The 11,603-nt window shown below is 42.8% G+C and overlaps 1 protein-coding gene across 1 annotated transcript in view; it reads left to right on the top strand.

Annotated features, from left to right (window-relative positions):
• Window positions 1-703: 703 nt before the first annotated feature.
• The window catches only part of HELZ (helicase with zinc finger), a 169,419-nt gene continuing 158,519 nt past the window's right edge, over window positions 704-11,603 (top strand). Inside the window, 4 exon segments of the mRNA XM_047706136.1 lie at window positions 704-800; window positions 2,160-2,215; window positions 3,175-3,267; window positions 7,246-7,302. The gene's annotated coding sequence lies outside the window, so the exon portion shown is untranslated.

The raw sequence follows: 11,603 nt of genomic DNA, 5'->3' as shown, positions 1-11,603 counted from the left end.
ACCTAGAGGGTCGCGGATCCCGTTACCCGCGGAGGGGAGGAGCCAGCAGGAGGGCGATCAAATGGGTAAAAGTTGCATTTAGCTTGTTACTTCTTTCCCCAACCCCCAAACGCGCGTTGACGCCGGTTGACTCGGGGACAGTGTCCGCCCAGGTCCTGGAGCCCGACGGCCCCGGAACGCTTTGCCAGGGTAGAGGCACCTCTCCGCCCGCGGATGCGGGAGTCCGAGCGCCGACGGGTCTGCGGTGCTGCCCGGCTCCCGGGCCCTGCAGGCGACCCCCGGCTGCCCCGGGGCAGGGAGCCGGCCGCAGAAGCCCGCCGCCGGGCACTGAGGATCTAGAGCAATAACAGACGCATAAATGCGCATAAATAAATCAATGAGCAGCTCTCTGCTGCCAGCAGCAGGGAAACCTCGGGCTGATTAAATGCAGACGTGGGGTGTCTGCCAGGGCAGGAGGGCGGCGGGGCAAAGGGAACAGGCGTGGAGGCGAGGGGTGGGGGGAAGGGAACCCAGGGGCCGGAGCCAAGAGGAAAACCCAAAGCCACATTTTAAAAATGGGGGTGAATTTTAAATGCAAACAGCGCGGAGGAGGGGAGGGGGCCGGGCTGCAGGCGCCCGGGCCGGCCAGCCAGCCGGGGCAACTTTCCGGGCGGGAGGTGCGGCCGGAGGGGCGGCGCCGGCGGCGGGAGGCGGGAGTCGGGGGCCGAGGGGGGGAGTCACTTTAAAGGCTCTTTCTTACCCATAATGCTTTGTGGGGACGTTGACAAGTGGATCCAAGATGGCGTAGAAAGTAATGACAGGTAAGTCCTGACTTCCCCCTTCTCTGCTGCTGGGACCGCTCCGCGAGCTGCCGGAGCCCTCTGGGGAGGAGACCTGACTCCACTCCGGTCCCCGGGGCCCCGGGAGGGGCGGCCCTCGGACGGGCTGGGGACCCAGGCGGCCCGCGGCGGGGCCTGGGAAGCGGGGCTCTTCGAGGCGAGGCCCGGACGCTGGGGCTGTTTACAGCTTCTTCCCCTCCTCGGTCCCCTTCCCCTCCGCTGGGGGCCGCGGCGCCCGGGGCCCAGGCGGTGGAAGGGGCTTTGCAGACCCCGACCGCGGGCCTGCGGGAGGTTTCTCCAGCCGCGGGCACTCGGGAGCGGGGTTGGGGGGGGGTCGAGCCGCCCTGCAAGCTCCCCTTCTCCGGGTCGCGGCTGGGGGTGGGGAGGGTGCGGGCCTCCCACGCCCCGCCTGATCGCCCCCTCAGGGCTCGGACTTGCTGAGGTGGGGCGGGGGCCAAGGGTGGGCGTCAGCAAAAGTGGGTCAGGGGTGCGCCCCCTCTCTCCCCCGCCGGGGGCTGTTGCCAGAGCTTCACTTTTTCCCCCCTTTTCTCCGCCCCCTCCTCGGAAATTCTCATTGGCCCACAAGCGCATCAACAAAAATAAAAACAGACTATCTTTTTCTGGGAGATCTTTTAAGACTCCCCTTCTCTAGGGCCAGGGGACTGCAGTTTTATTTAGGGAACTTTGGTTCTTCTACCCCCAGATTATTTGAGCTTTCTGCACCCTCTTCTCTGAGGATCCTTCAGACAGGGTTGGAAGCCAGGGTCTTAGGGTTCTTGGATTGAGATCCTCAGGTTTTGTTTGAAACTCAGAATTGTTATTGCTTCTCTCTCGCAGCTTAGACTTTTCAGGCAAGTCGTTAATATAATGTGTATAACTCTAGGGACAGTGGATGCCGGGTGTGGGTGGGGGTGTGGGGTTGAGGCGGGGAGGAGTTGTCCTGGCTAGTTTGTTCTTAATTTTGCCCTCTCTAAAACTTATATTAATGAGGTTTCTTGTCCTTCATTTCTTTTCTTTTCTTTCTTTCTTTCTTTCTTTCTTTCTTTTTTTTTTTTTTTTTTTTGGTCTTTTTTGAAAGTAAGATCAGTCAGTGCTGAAAGAGATCGCTTTTTTAATGTTTTGGATCTTAAGAGCATTTTATAGTCTGTTCTTCCATCACACAGAAAGGAAATGTTTTTATTCGAAAGCAAAACAGTTCATTTACAGAACTGCATACTGTACCATTTTGGTAACTTTTTCCATTTGAAATTTAGAAGCCCTCTCACTTGGGGCTGATGAAGTATTTGCTACTGATTGTTATTGGTGTTGTACAGACACATTTTACTTTTCTGTTTGCCTCAGGAATTGGATGAAGTAATTGATCACTAAAGAACTACAGTGCTGGTGAGATGTGTAAGGTGAGACTGCAGTTAAGAATGATTTCCCTTTTTCCTTTCTTTATTTTAATCAATGCATAAGGGTGAGGCTGGGACTAAGTAATTTGATGGGACCGTCTTTATTTTCCAAGTATCTCAATCAGACATATGGGTCTGTGGGTAGGGCTAGCTTTAGAAAGGAAAAATGTGTCAAGCGTCCCAAACTTTTAAGTTTTTGCAATGGTGCTCAACCGTAGTGGAGCTCATCCAGAGCCGAATGTTATTTGCAGCTATCCTTGATCAGTATCTTCACTACCGGTAATTATATGTAAATTTCCTTGTGTAACTTTAATTGGATGTCTTAATTTCATATGTGTATTGGTGTCTATCACATACTCAATATTGAGTGTTAGTGATTGTTTATATGGATTTTCTATGTCCGAGTTACTGGGACTTGTTAAGAACACCCTTCCATTGGAAAGATTGATTATAGGCATCAGTCTTTCCTTTTCTTTTCTGAAAAAATGGAATAGTATTTGTTTTTCCCATAGTTATTTTGAAATAAGAATGATAGTGTTGAATTTTGTTTAATTGATTAGGGATAAGACGGATTTGTCATTCTTTTCTGGTCATGTGGTGTGGGGAATTGGAAGTGCTGCTTTAATCTAACTTCTAATGCTTTGGATTTGAAGGACATTATTGATAAAGTGTTAGTGTACAGTTAGTATTCTATAACGGGGAGGAGGAAGAGGTTTGCTGATTTTACATTTTTCACAAGCAATTTTCTCAGCTTTAAAAATATTATGATTTATTGAGAAAATGTAAAGTTACTAGGCCCGCTGCAGGGTGTGTGTGTGTGTGTGTGTGTGTGTGTGTGTGTGTGTGTGTGTTTTCCCGAACAGGTATGGGTAACCTTTGGATTTTGAAATCCTCTCACAAAATTTTCCTATTTATCGGAACATCTGATTAAGAAGAATATGCTGTGCTTTATTTTTTTCCAGATTGAGGCATTCTATTGACATTTGCCTTACCAAAAACAAAAAACAAAAAACAAAACTTGGGAGAGGAAAGTGGACGTAAATCAAGATCCTTTTGTAAGTGCATATGCCACATTTGCTTGTGTTTGAAACTTCAGTGCTTGTGTGTATTATATATTTTTATTTTTATTCTTGGCAGAGCAAATGTGGATTTTAAAATTTATTTATTTATTTCAGTGGCATATTCATGCCTTAGACCTTCCAATCAGAACCTTTTCTGTTTATTTATTTATTTATATTTACAGATTACTTTGTGGAAAGGAACCAGTGATCTGCTTCTTAGCCTATGGAGATGTTTATTTGTAGTCCAAAAATGAAATATTTAGAGGCATCTGCCTGGCTCAGTTGGAAGAGCATGAGATTCTTGATCTCTGGGTTGTGAGTTTGAGCTCCATGTTAGGTGTAGAGAATACTAAAAAAAATAAATAAAAACTTAAAAAAATTGAATATTTAGAAATTGGTAATCTCTTGTGGCTAGTGTTATTTGGGTTGAATTATGTCAAGATATTTTCCACATTTTTTGTGCGTGTAGACCATGTGAAGTATTAGTAGTCACTTGAAAATGAAGTTAGAGGTTGGTTATCAAACAAGTTTGTACAAAAGTATTCTAAAATAAGAAATACCATAGTATTAAAGGTTAGGGCTAGGTTGAAGACAGTGTCTTGTAGCCGAATAAAGACACAGCTTTTTTAGTCTATCCTTTTGGCTGAGAAGCTAGGACACTATTTTTAGGTAAGGCTGTAGTTTTGGGGCATTATTAAGTACCTCTCTGTCAGGTGGCAAACTTTGACTTTTGCCACTGTCAGGAAGATTTTTCATTTTCTAACATCAAAATTACTCAGTCCACATTGTAAAGGCAGCGTACATTTATGGACTGTCCAGTTTTTATTGAGGAGGGGTGTGATGCCAAAACAACAGGAGAGATCATTCCTACTTGCAGAGGGCCTTGTGTAGTTTAAAAATACATAGCATATTCATGAAAGGCTAAGAATATTGCAGAGGGATCTACAAATAAGTAGACCAGATCTTTTTTTTTTTTTTAAAGATTTTATTTATTTATTTGATATAAAGAGCAAGAGAGCACAAACAGGGGGAGCAACAGAGGGAGAGGGAAAAAGCAGGCTCCCACTGAGCAGGGAGCCTGATGTGGGGCTCCATCCCAAAACCCTGGGATTATGACCTGAGCGGAAGGTACAGGCTTAACCACCTGAGCTACCCAGGTGCCCCAGTAGACCAGGTCTTATACATGCATTTTTATTCCCTGTTTATGAGGTAGTCTTGGTATTAATATTCAATAAAAGTTAGTTTATAATTGTCAGACTGCATTTAACATTCAGATACTGGCTCAGCACAAGAAGTACGGTTCTTTGCCTGTTACTTCAGAATGCATAGAGGATTTTGGGTCAAGTATATCAACTTGTTGATAAACAAGATAGGGTGAGGAGCTACTTAAAAATTATAAGCAAATTGTTATGGTTATTTTCATAAACTTAGATAAGTGTACATTCAAATATAATTTGATTTCTAAGTAATAATTCGAAATGTTTTCTGGGAAAGAACTATGTTATATGTGGAGAATGTGGCCATACCAGCTTACAGTTCATTTAAATTGATGGGTGTAGTCAGGATTTATGTAGCATTGGCTAGAAGCAACGTAAAACATAGTGAACCACTTCAGGAGTGGCTGAAATAATACTTTTGAGTAATCCTGAATTCAACAGAGTTAATATTCCTCTTTTAAAAATAATACTGTAGATGTAACATGAAGACTTTTATATATATTAAATATATAAGTATGTATAATATAATTTTTTAAGGCTATCAGTTGTCTAAAACAAATTGAAAGTTTTTCAACATACTGCCAGATAGTCATACCAACTTGTTTACTTGTCTAAATTATACTGGGTCATTTTCTCTAAGAGCAGGAAGTTGTCTGGTAAAACCAGAGTTTGTATATTCATCTTGCTTTTGAGCCAAAAACCCCCTGATTCATCATTAGATCTTCAGAGAATGCATGGCATATTTTTTGACTGAACCATTCTAAAGTGTGAATGTTTGTGATTTTTTTGTTATTTCTGTGCCATATTTTAGGTGTTCTCAGCACATCTGAATTTGCCTTTTTCCTTTCTTCTGTGGAAATTCTCCTTGCGGTAAAAATATTCCTGTAAGGCGAGCTTCCTGTCACTAGGCAATATGTATAATTAATATAGTTTTAAACAATTTTTTTTTATTTTTAAAGATTTTATTTACTTATTTGAGAGAGAGTGAGAGAGATCACAGAGGGAGAGACAGAAGGGGAAGCCAACTCCCCGCTGAGCAGGGAGCCCAATGCAGGACTTGATCTCAGGATTCCAAGATCCTGACCTGACCTGAGCTGAAGATAGACACTCAACCAACTGAGACACCCAGGAGCCCCTTAAACAGTTGTGTGTGTGTGTGTGTGTGTTTAAGATTTTATTTATTTGACAGAGAGAGATCACAAGTAGGCAGAGGCAGGCAGAGAGAGAGGGGAAAGCAGGCTCCCTGCTGAGCAGAGAGCTCTATGTGGGACTCGATCCCAGAACCCTGAAATCATGACCTAAGCCAAAGGCAAGAGGCTTAACCCACTGAGCCACCCAGGCATCCCTAAACAGTTGTTTTTAATACAAAAACTGATGTATGCTATGGTAAACAAAATTGAACAGTACTTAAGTACATAAAATTAAAAATATTTATTATTTTTAAAGATTTTATTTATTTATTTGAGAGAGAGTGAGAGAGGGGAGGAGAAAGAGAGCATAAGGAGGGGGAGCGGCAGGCAGAGGGACTGAGCAGAGAACCCAGTGCGGGACTGGATCCTGGGATCCTGACCTGAGCTGAAGGCAGTGCTTGACCGGCTGAGCCACCCAGGTGTCCAGTAAAAAAAGATTAAAAAAATAAGACTTTGTTCTCCTTTCCCCATCTTTAGTTGTGTTCCTCTGAGCTGACCATTAGAAAACAGTTGGTGTCATTTGGCTTCTGGAGGGCCTCTCTGTTGTGGTGTACACTAGTATTAGTGAAAGCAGAGGGGGAAGTCAGGGAAGGCCTGGGCAGTGAACTAGTTCAGATGTTACACAGGGTCTATTCTGCTCCTATTTCCTACGATGTTAAGTAATATGATAATCTTAAACTGCCATCAGTTTAAGATAACTGTAATTGAGGGACTCCTGGGTGGCTCAGTGGTTAAAGCCTCTGCTTTCGGCTCAGGTCATGATCTCAGGGTCCTGGGATCAAGCCCCGAATCCGGCTCTGCTCAGCGGGGAGCCTGCTTCCCCCTCTCTCTCTGCCTTTCTCTCTGCCTACTTGTAATCTCTGTCTGTCAAATAAATAAATAAAATCTTAAAAAAAAAAAGATAACTGTAATTGAATTGTTAGTGAAACAGTTAATTCCATTGTCAGTTTGGTACAGGTTTGATTTGTTGATATTTTAATGAAATAAATATTTGATAATTGAATTCGTATAATCTTAGGGCTGGGGTAACAGTGGTAATTACTGTCTGTAGAATTTTATGATAAACTGCACAGTATGTTTACTATAGGCTTTTAATAACTCATTATCTCTCCTTTAATTCTCATAACAACCCTAAGAGAGTTGTTATTTCCGTTTTGCAGAGGAGGAAATTTAGGCCAAATGTGAGCTAGCTAACAAATGTCATAAAACTGGTAAGTTGTGGTGCTAGTGTTCTGTCTTGGAGAGCCTGTGCTCTTTCCATTGTAATGTATTCTGCTACTTCTGTCTGGTCTGTTTTATTTTCCACATGAGGAAATTTAGGCCTCCAGAAGTCAAGTGACTTTCCCAAGGTCACACAGCTAAGTAATAGCAACAATAAACCAAACTTCTATCTCTGGTCTCTTATCTCAGGACTTTTGGTCCAGCTGGCTATGCTACATTTTACTGAAATACTATGGACCAAAAGACCATATGCCGTGAATACTGGATACAAGTGCTTCAGAACTGATACATCAGCAGAGGTGTTTTCTACTATGTATTTAAAAGCTTCCTTTTCTCTCTTTCAGAAATTATAAAGAGCTCTGATGGGCTATTTGGGTGATCCCCAGTGCAGTGAACTGCAGGTGAGTAAGGTTTAGGAGAGCTTTATTGAAAACAAGACCTTGGTAATGCCTGAGAAGGCAACAGGAGAGGCTTAATCTAGAGGGTGATTCCGTCCAGAAAGAATAAGGTAGGGGTGGGGGGTGCCGGTGATGCTGAGCGTAGTGAGACAGAGAAAACCTGAGGATGCTGGTCCCTATGGATGGAATTGGCCACTCCTGGAACAGACGGGATGGATGACGATGAACAGAAGAGACTGTTTGCTGCTTTGTCAGAGTTTGTTTGGAGAGAAGTGAGGGCGGGTTAATCTTCCACTCGTGTTCTGCATGAGTAACCGCATAGGGGCTCATCCTATCTGCATATGATTGGATCTCGAGAGGCCCTTCAGTTTTTGTGTCAACATTCTGGAGTGGTAATCACCCTGTGCTCTGATGAACTTGGTTAAGTATGAATAGTTTGTTTACCCTGGTATCTGCTGCGTATGTATTGTCATGAATGATTGTATATATCTGCATTTTTGATACTGACTCTAGATACTGAGAACACAGCAATAGAAACAAAAGGTTAAACTTTTTCCCTAATGGTTATATTTATTAGTCCTTCGAAATTATTTATCTTTTGCTGAAATGCCCTTCTAAGAAAAGCAATTTAGTCTCTATTATTTCTGATTCACAGTAACTAATTTTTTTGGTCCATTATTGTATCTTGGTCTTTCATTATTAAACTTAGACAATGGTGATACTACAGAAAAAACAATGAGAAGACTTGCTTTAATATCATCCTTGTGGGACATCAGTGCTAAAAATTATGTTTTGATATGTTTTAATATTTAATAAAATGACTTGCCGTCCTGGCTTACGGACTCTGGCTGCATGAGACTCCTGAGACACGGCCAGCTGCTTTTTACCCAACTGCTTTGTAGTTAAAGTAACTTTTCTTTTTTCTTTTTAACTGTACCTTGGTCTCCTGGCCCTTAGTTCTTTGATTTGTCTGTGATTCCATACTGCTTTCTAATTCTGGTATAGTCCGCTACTCAGCAAGTTGGCTTTGAGAATCCCGGAAACCTTAATGTGACAGTACTATATACCTTCAGGGTTTATAATTGAATTTGGGCTTGGCTATTTGCTGATTGCTAAAGTAACACACAGTTGTAGGCATTCTTTGTTTTAGAGTTTATGTTTGTTTTGCATGATTTGGGAGTTCAAAACAGTTGAGGTGGTTTGTTGGCCTTGGAAAGCTGGGGGCTGAGGGTGTCATAAAGAGGTCATTGTGATAAGGAATGCATGAGAGTTCTCAGTTAAGGCCAAAACGAGCTGTAAAAGGGAGGGGTGAACCTCTTCTTGAGGCTCTATCAAGCTTGTATCATGGAACCCCTCTGTTTCCTCAATATGGTGGAACTTTCTTTTTCAAAAGTTCAGAAGAATAGGGCACCTGGGTGACTCAGTTGGTTGAGCGACTGCCTTCAGCTCAGGTTATGATCCTGGAGTCTGGGGATTGAGTCCCGCATCGGGACACCCCTGCTCAGCAAGGTGTCTGCTTCTCTCCCTCTGACCTTCCCCCCTCTGATGCTCATTCTCTCTCATTCTCTCTCTCTCTCTCTCAAATAAATAAATAAATAAATAAATAAAATCTTAAAAAAAATTTTCAGAAGAATACCTATTAAATAAATTGTTAAGATATTTAGATTATTACCCTAAAATAGTTGATTTTTTTGTTTTGGTTTCCATTAAAATACATAGTTTTATATGTAAGCATATATATGTATGTATGTATATACACATGTATATTTTTTACTCATGTTTAATTATGGTACATGTAATTTGAATTTTTTCTACTTACTAGATCATGGAATGTTTCCATGTTATAGGTGCCACAATTTTAATTTATATGCTTACTTTTTTTAAAAAAAGATTTATTTGTTTGAGAGACAGTGTGTGTACACATGTAGGTATGGGGAAGGGCAGAGGAGGAGGGAGAGGAGCAGACTCCCATTCATGTGAAGCCTGACCTGGGGCTCGATTGCACAGCCCGGAGTCACGAACCAAAATCAAGAGTCAGATGCTTAATCGACTGAGCCACCCAGGTGCCCCTATAGGAAAGGCTGCAAAATATTTCATCAAGTCATGCTCCCATAATTTACCTAGTTCTTTCAATGTTAGGTATTTATGTTGCTCCCTGGTTTTCACTTAATACTTTACGTTATTGTGGATACTACTGGTTTTATTTTTTTGACTCTTTATATTTCTGGGGTACATTTCTGAGTGTATTGTGTTAAATGGGATGAATGTTTTTATGGCTTTTTGTATATGTTGCCATACAGCTTTTCAAGAATGTTGTACCAGTTTTTACTTCTAACAGATACATGGATATACCTGTTTTACCATAGCTGGACAGAAATACAATTTTTCATAAAAAGTTTTTGCTCATTTAGTAGTGTAAAGTGGCATTGCATTTCTTTGTTCTGTAATGTTGAGTTTTACTTTGAGTCTCTTTGTGGTGCATTGTTTGTGCATATCCTCTGTTATTTTATGCACTATGGTGTTGATGTGAGCTCTGGATGGTAAGGCAAGTGTAGCCAGCTAATAAACCAGTGATTATTAAAAAGATAACCAGAACACATTCAGTGGAAACGTTCAAAGAGGTCTGGATGGTAAGTGATCTTGGAGATAGTGGTTGAAAGGGAACAGATGGGTTATTCTCACATTCAGTTCAGCAAATGTTTATTGGGTATCCACTGTGTACAGTGTGCTGTGTTGCGTCCTCTGAGTGCATCCAAGTTATCATTGCAGTGTGTACCTGGTTGAAGGAGGAAGCTACTTGAGAATGCTTGAGGGCCGGCCGAGATAGCTCAGTTGGGAGAGGGTTAGACTGGAGAATGCTTGAGACTTGACTGGTGGGGACTCTACTCTGGCTGTTGAAGGCCCTTTGTGACTGCTTGGAGGGTCGATTACGGCCTGGAACATCTTTAACTCATTCATTGGAGGCCACTGTGCCTTTGCACAGTCTTTGAGAAGCTCTCTTCTGAGGAATACAAAGATGAATAAGACGTATTTCCTACTGACAAGGAAAGAATTATCTAGTAGGGAGATTAAAGGCACCAGAAAATGAAAGGACTAATAGGTGCTAGAAAAGAGGTTCAGCCCCAGTGCTTAGTGGTTAAGTAGAGGGTGTTATACTGCCCCCTTGGGGAAATCAAGAAGCACTTCAACCGAAGAAGTGGTATTTAAATGGCATCACCTTGAAGATGAGAAGCGGAGGGAAGAAGAGGGCATTCTGGAGAGAAAGAGAGCTTGAGCAGAGGTGGGGGACTGGTGTCGGAAATGAGGTTGACCTCAGGAAACCGAATGTCCAAACCACTTGGACCCTGGGATGCATAGAGGAACATAGTAGATGTTGAGACTGCTAAGAGGTTGGGACTGAGTTTTGGAGGGTCTTAAGTGCCAGACTGAGGATGAGTAGGATGGATTGGCAGTGAGGAGAAATAGAGAGGGTTTTGTTTGTTTGTTTGTTTGTTTTTTAAAGATTTTACTTAGAGAGAGAGAGAGAGACAGAGCGCGCGAGAGAGCATGAGAGAGGGGAGGGTCAGACTTAACAGCTGAGTGGGGGGCCTGATGTGGGGCCCAATCCTGGGACTCCTGGGACTCCGGGATCCTGACCCAAGGCAAAGGCAGACGCTTAACTGACTGAGCCATCCAGGCGCCCAAGAGAGGGACTTTAGTTGTATTCATGGTAATAGTCCAAGTGAGGGGTGATGAGGGCCTGAATTGAATCTGTGGCCTTGGGTGCATTCAGGAGATATTTTGGAGGCTGAACAGAGAGACGTGGTGACTGATTAGGTAGGAGGGGAAGGGAACAGTCAATTCCATGTCTCAAGTCAGAGGTGATGTTGAGGTTTTCATGCTCGGGCTGCTGGCAGAATTAGGCATCAGGAATAGGGAAGTCAGGAGGAAGAACAGGTCTTAGGGGTTTGGGATAGAGGAAAGATGAATTTGGTTTTGTTTGTTGAGTCCAGGGAGTAAGGAGAAAGCTGAAATCAGAATTTTAATCTTAGAAGGAACAGAGGAGGAAGTTTGGGGCCCAGAGGTATTAGAGGAACCAGTGAGGTCTCATACTTAGTAAAGCCAAGCACGAATGAAGCTTCCTGATTCCCAGTCCGGTGTTCTCTTCCCTGCCTCTCATTGCAAAGTGCTGAAGGTTCTCATGTGGGGTGTTTTCCTCACACTGGGATGTGCTCAGTAGAAAGCTGGAAGTGGCAGAGTTTATGTTGCAGAATGAGGACTTTATCTTTTAATTAGAAAAATTTTTTAAAAAAGATTTTATGTGT

The sequence above is a fragment of the Lutra lutra genome, chromosome 16, assembly GCF_902655055.1.
Source record: "Lutra lutra chromosome 16, mLutLut1.2, whole genome shotgun sequence".
NCBI classification, from domain to species: Eukaryota; Metazoa; Chordata; class Mammalia; order Carnivora; family Mustelidae; genus Lutra; species Lutra lutra.
This window is presented reverse-complemented; position numbering and strand designations above follow the sequence as displayed.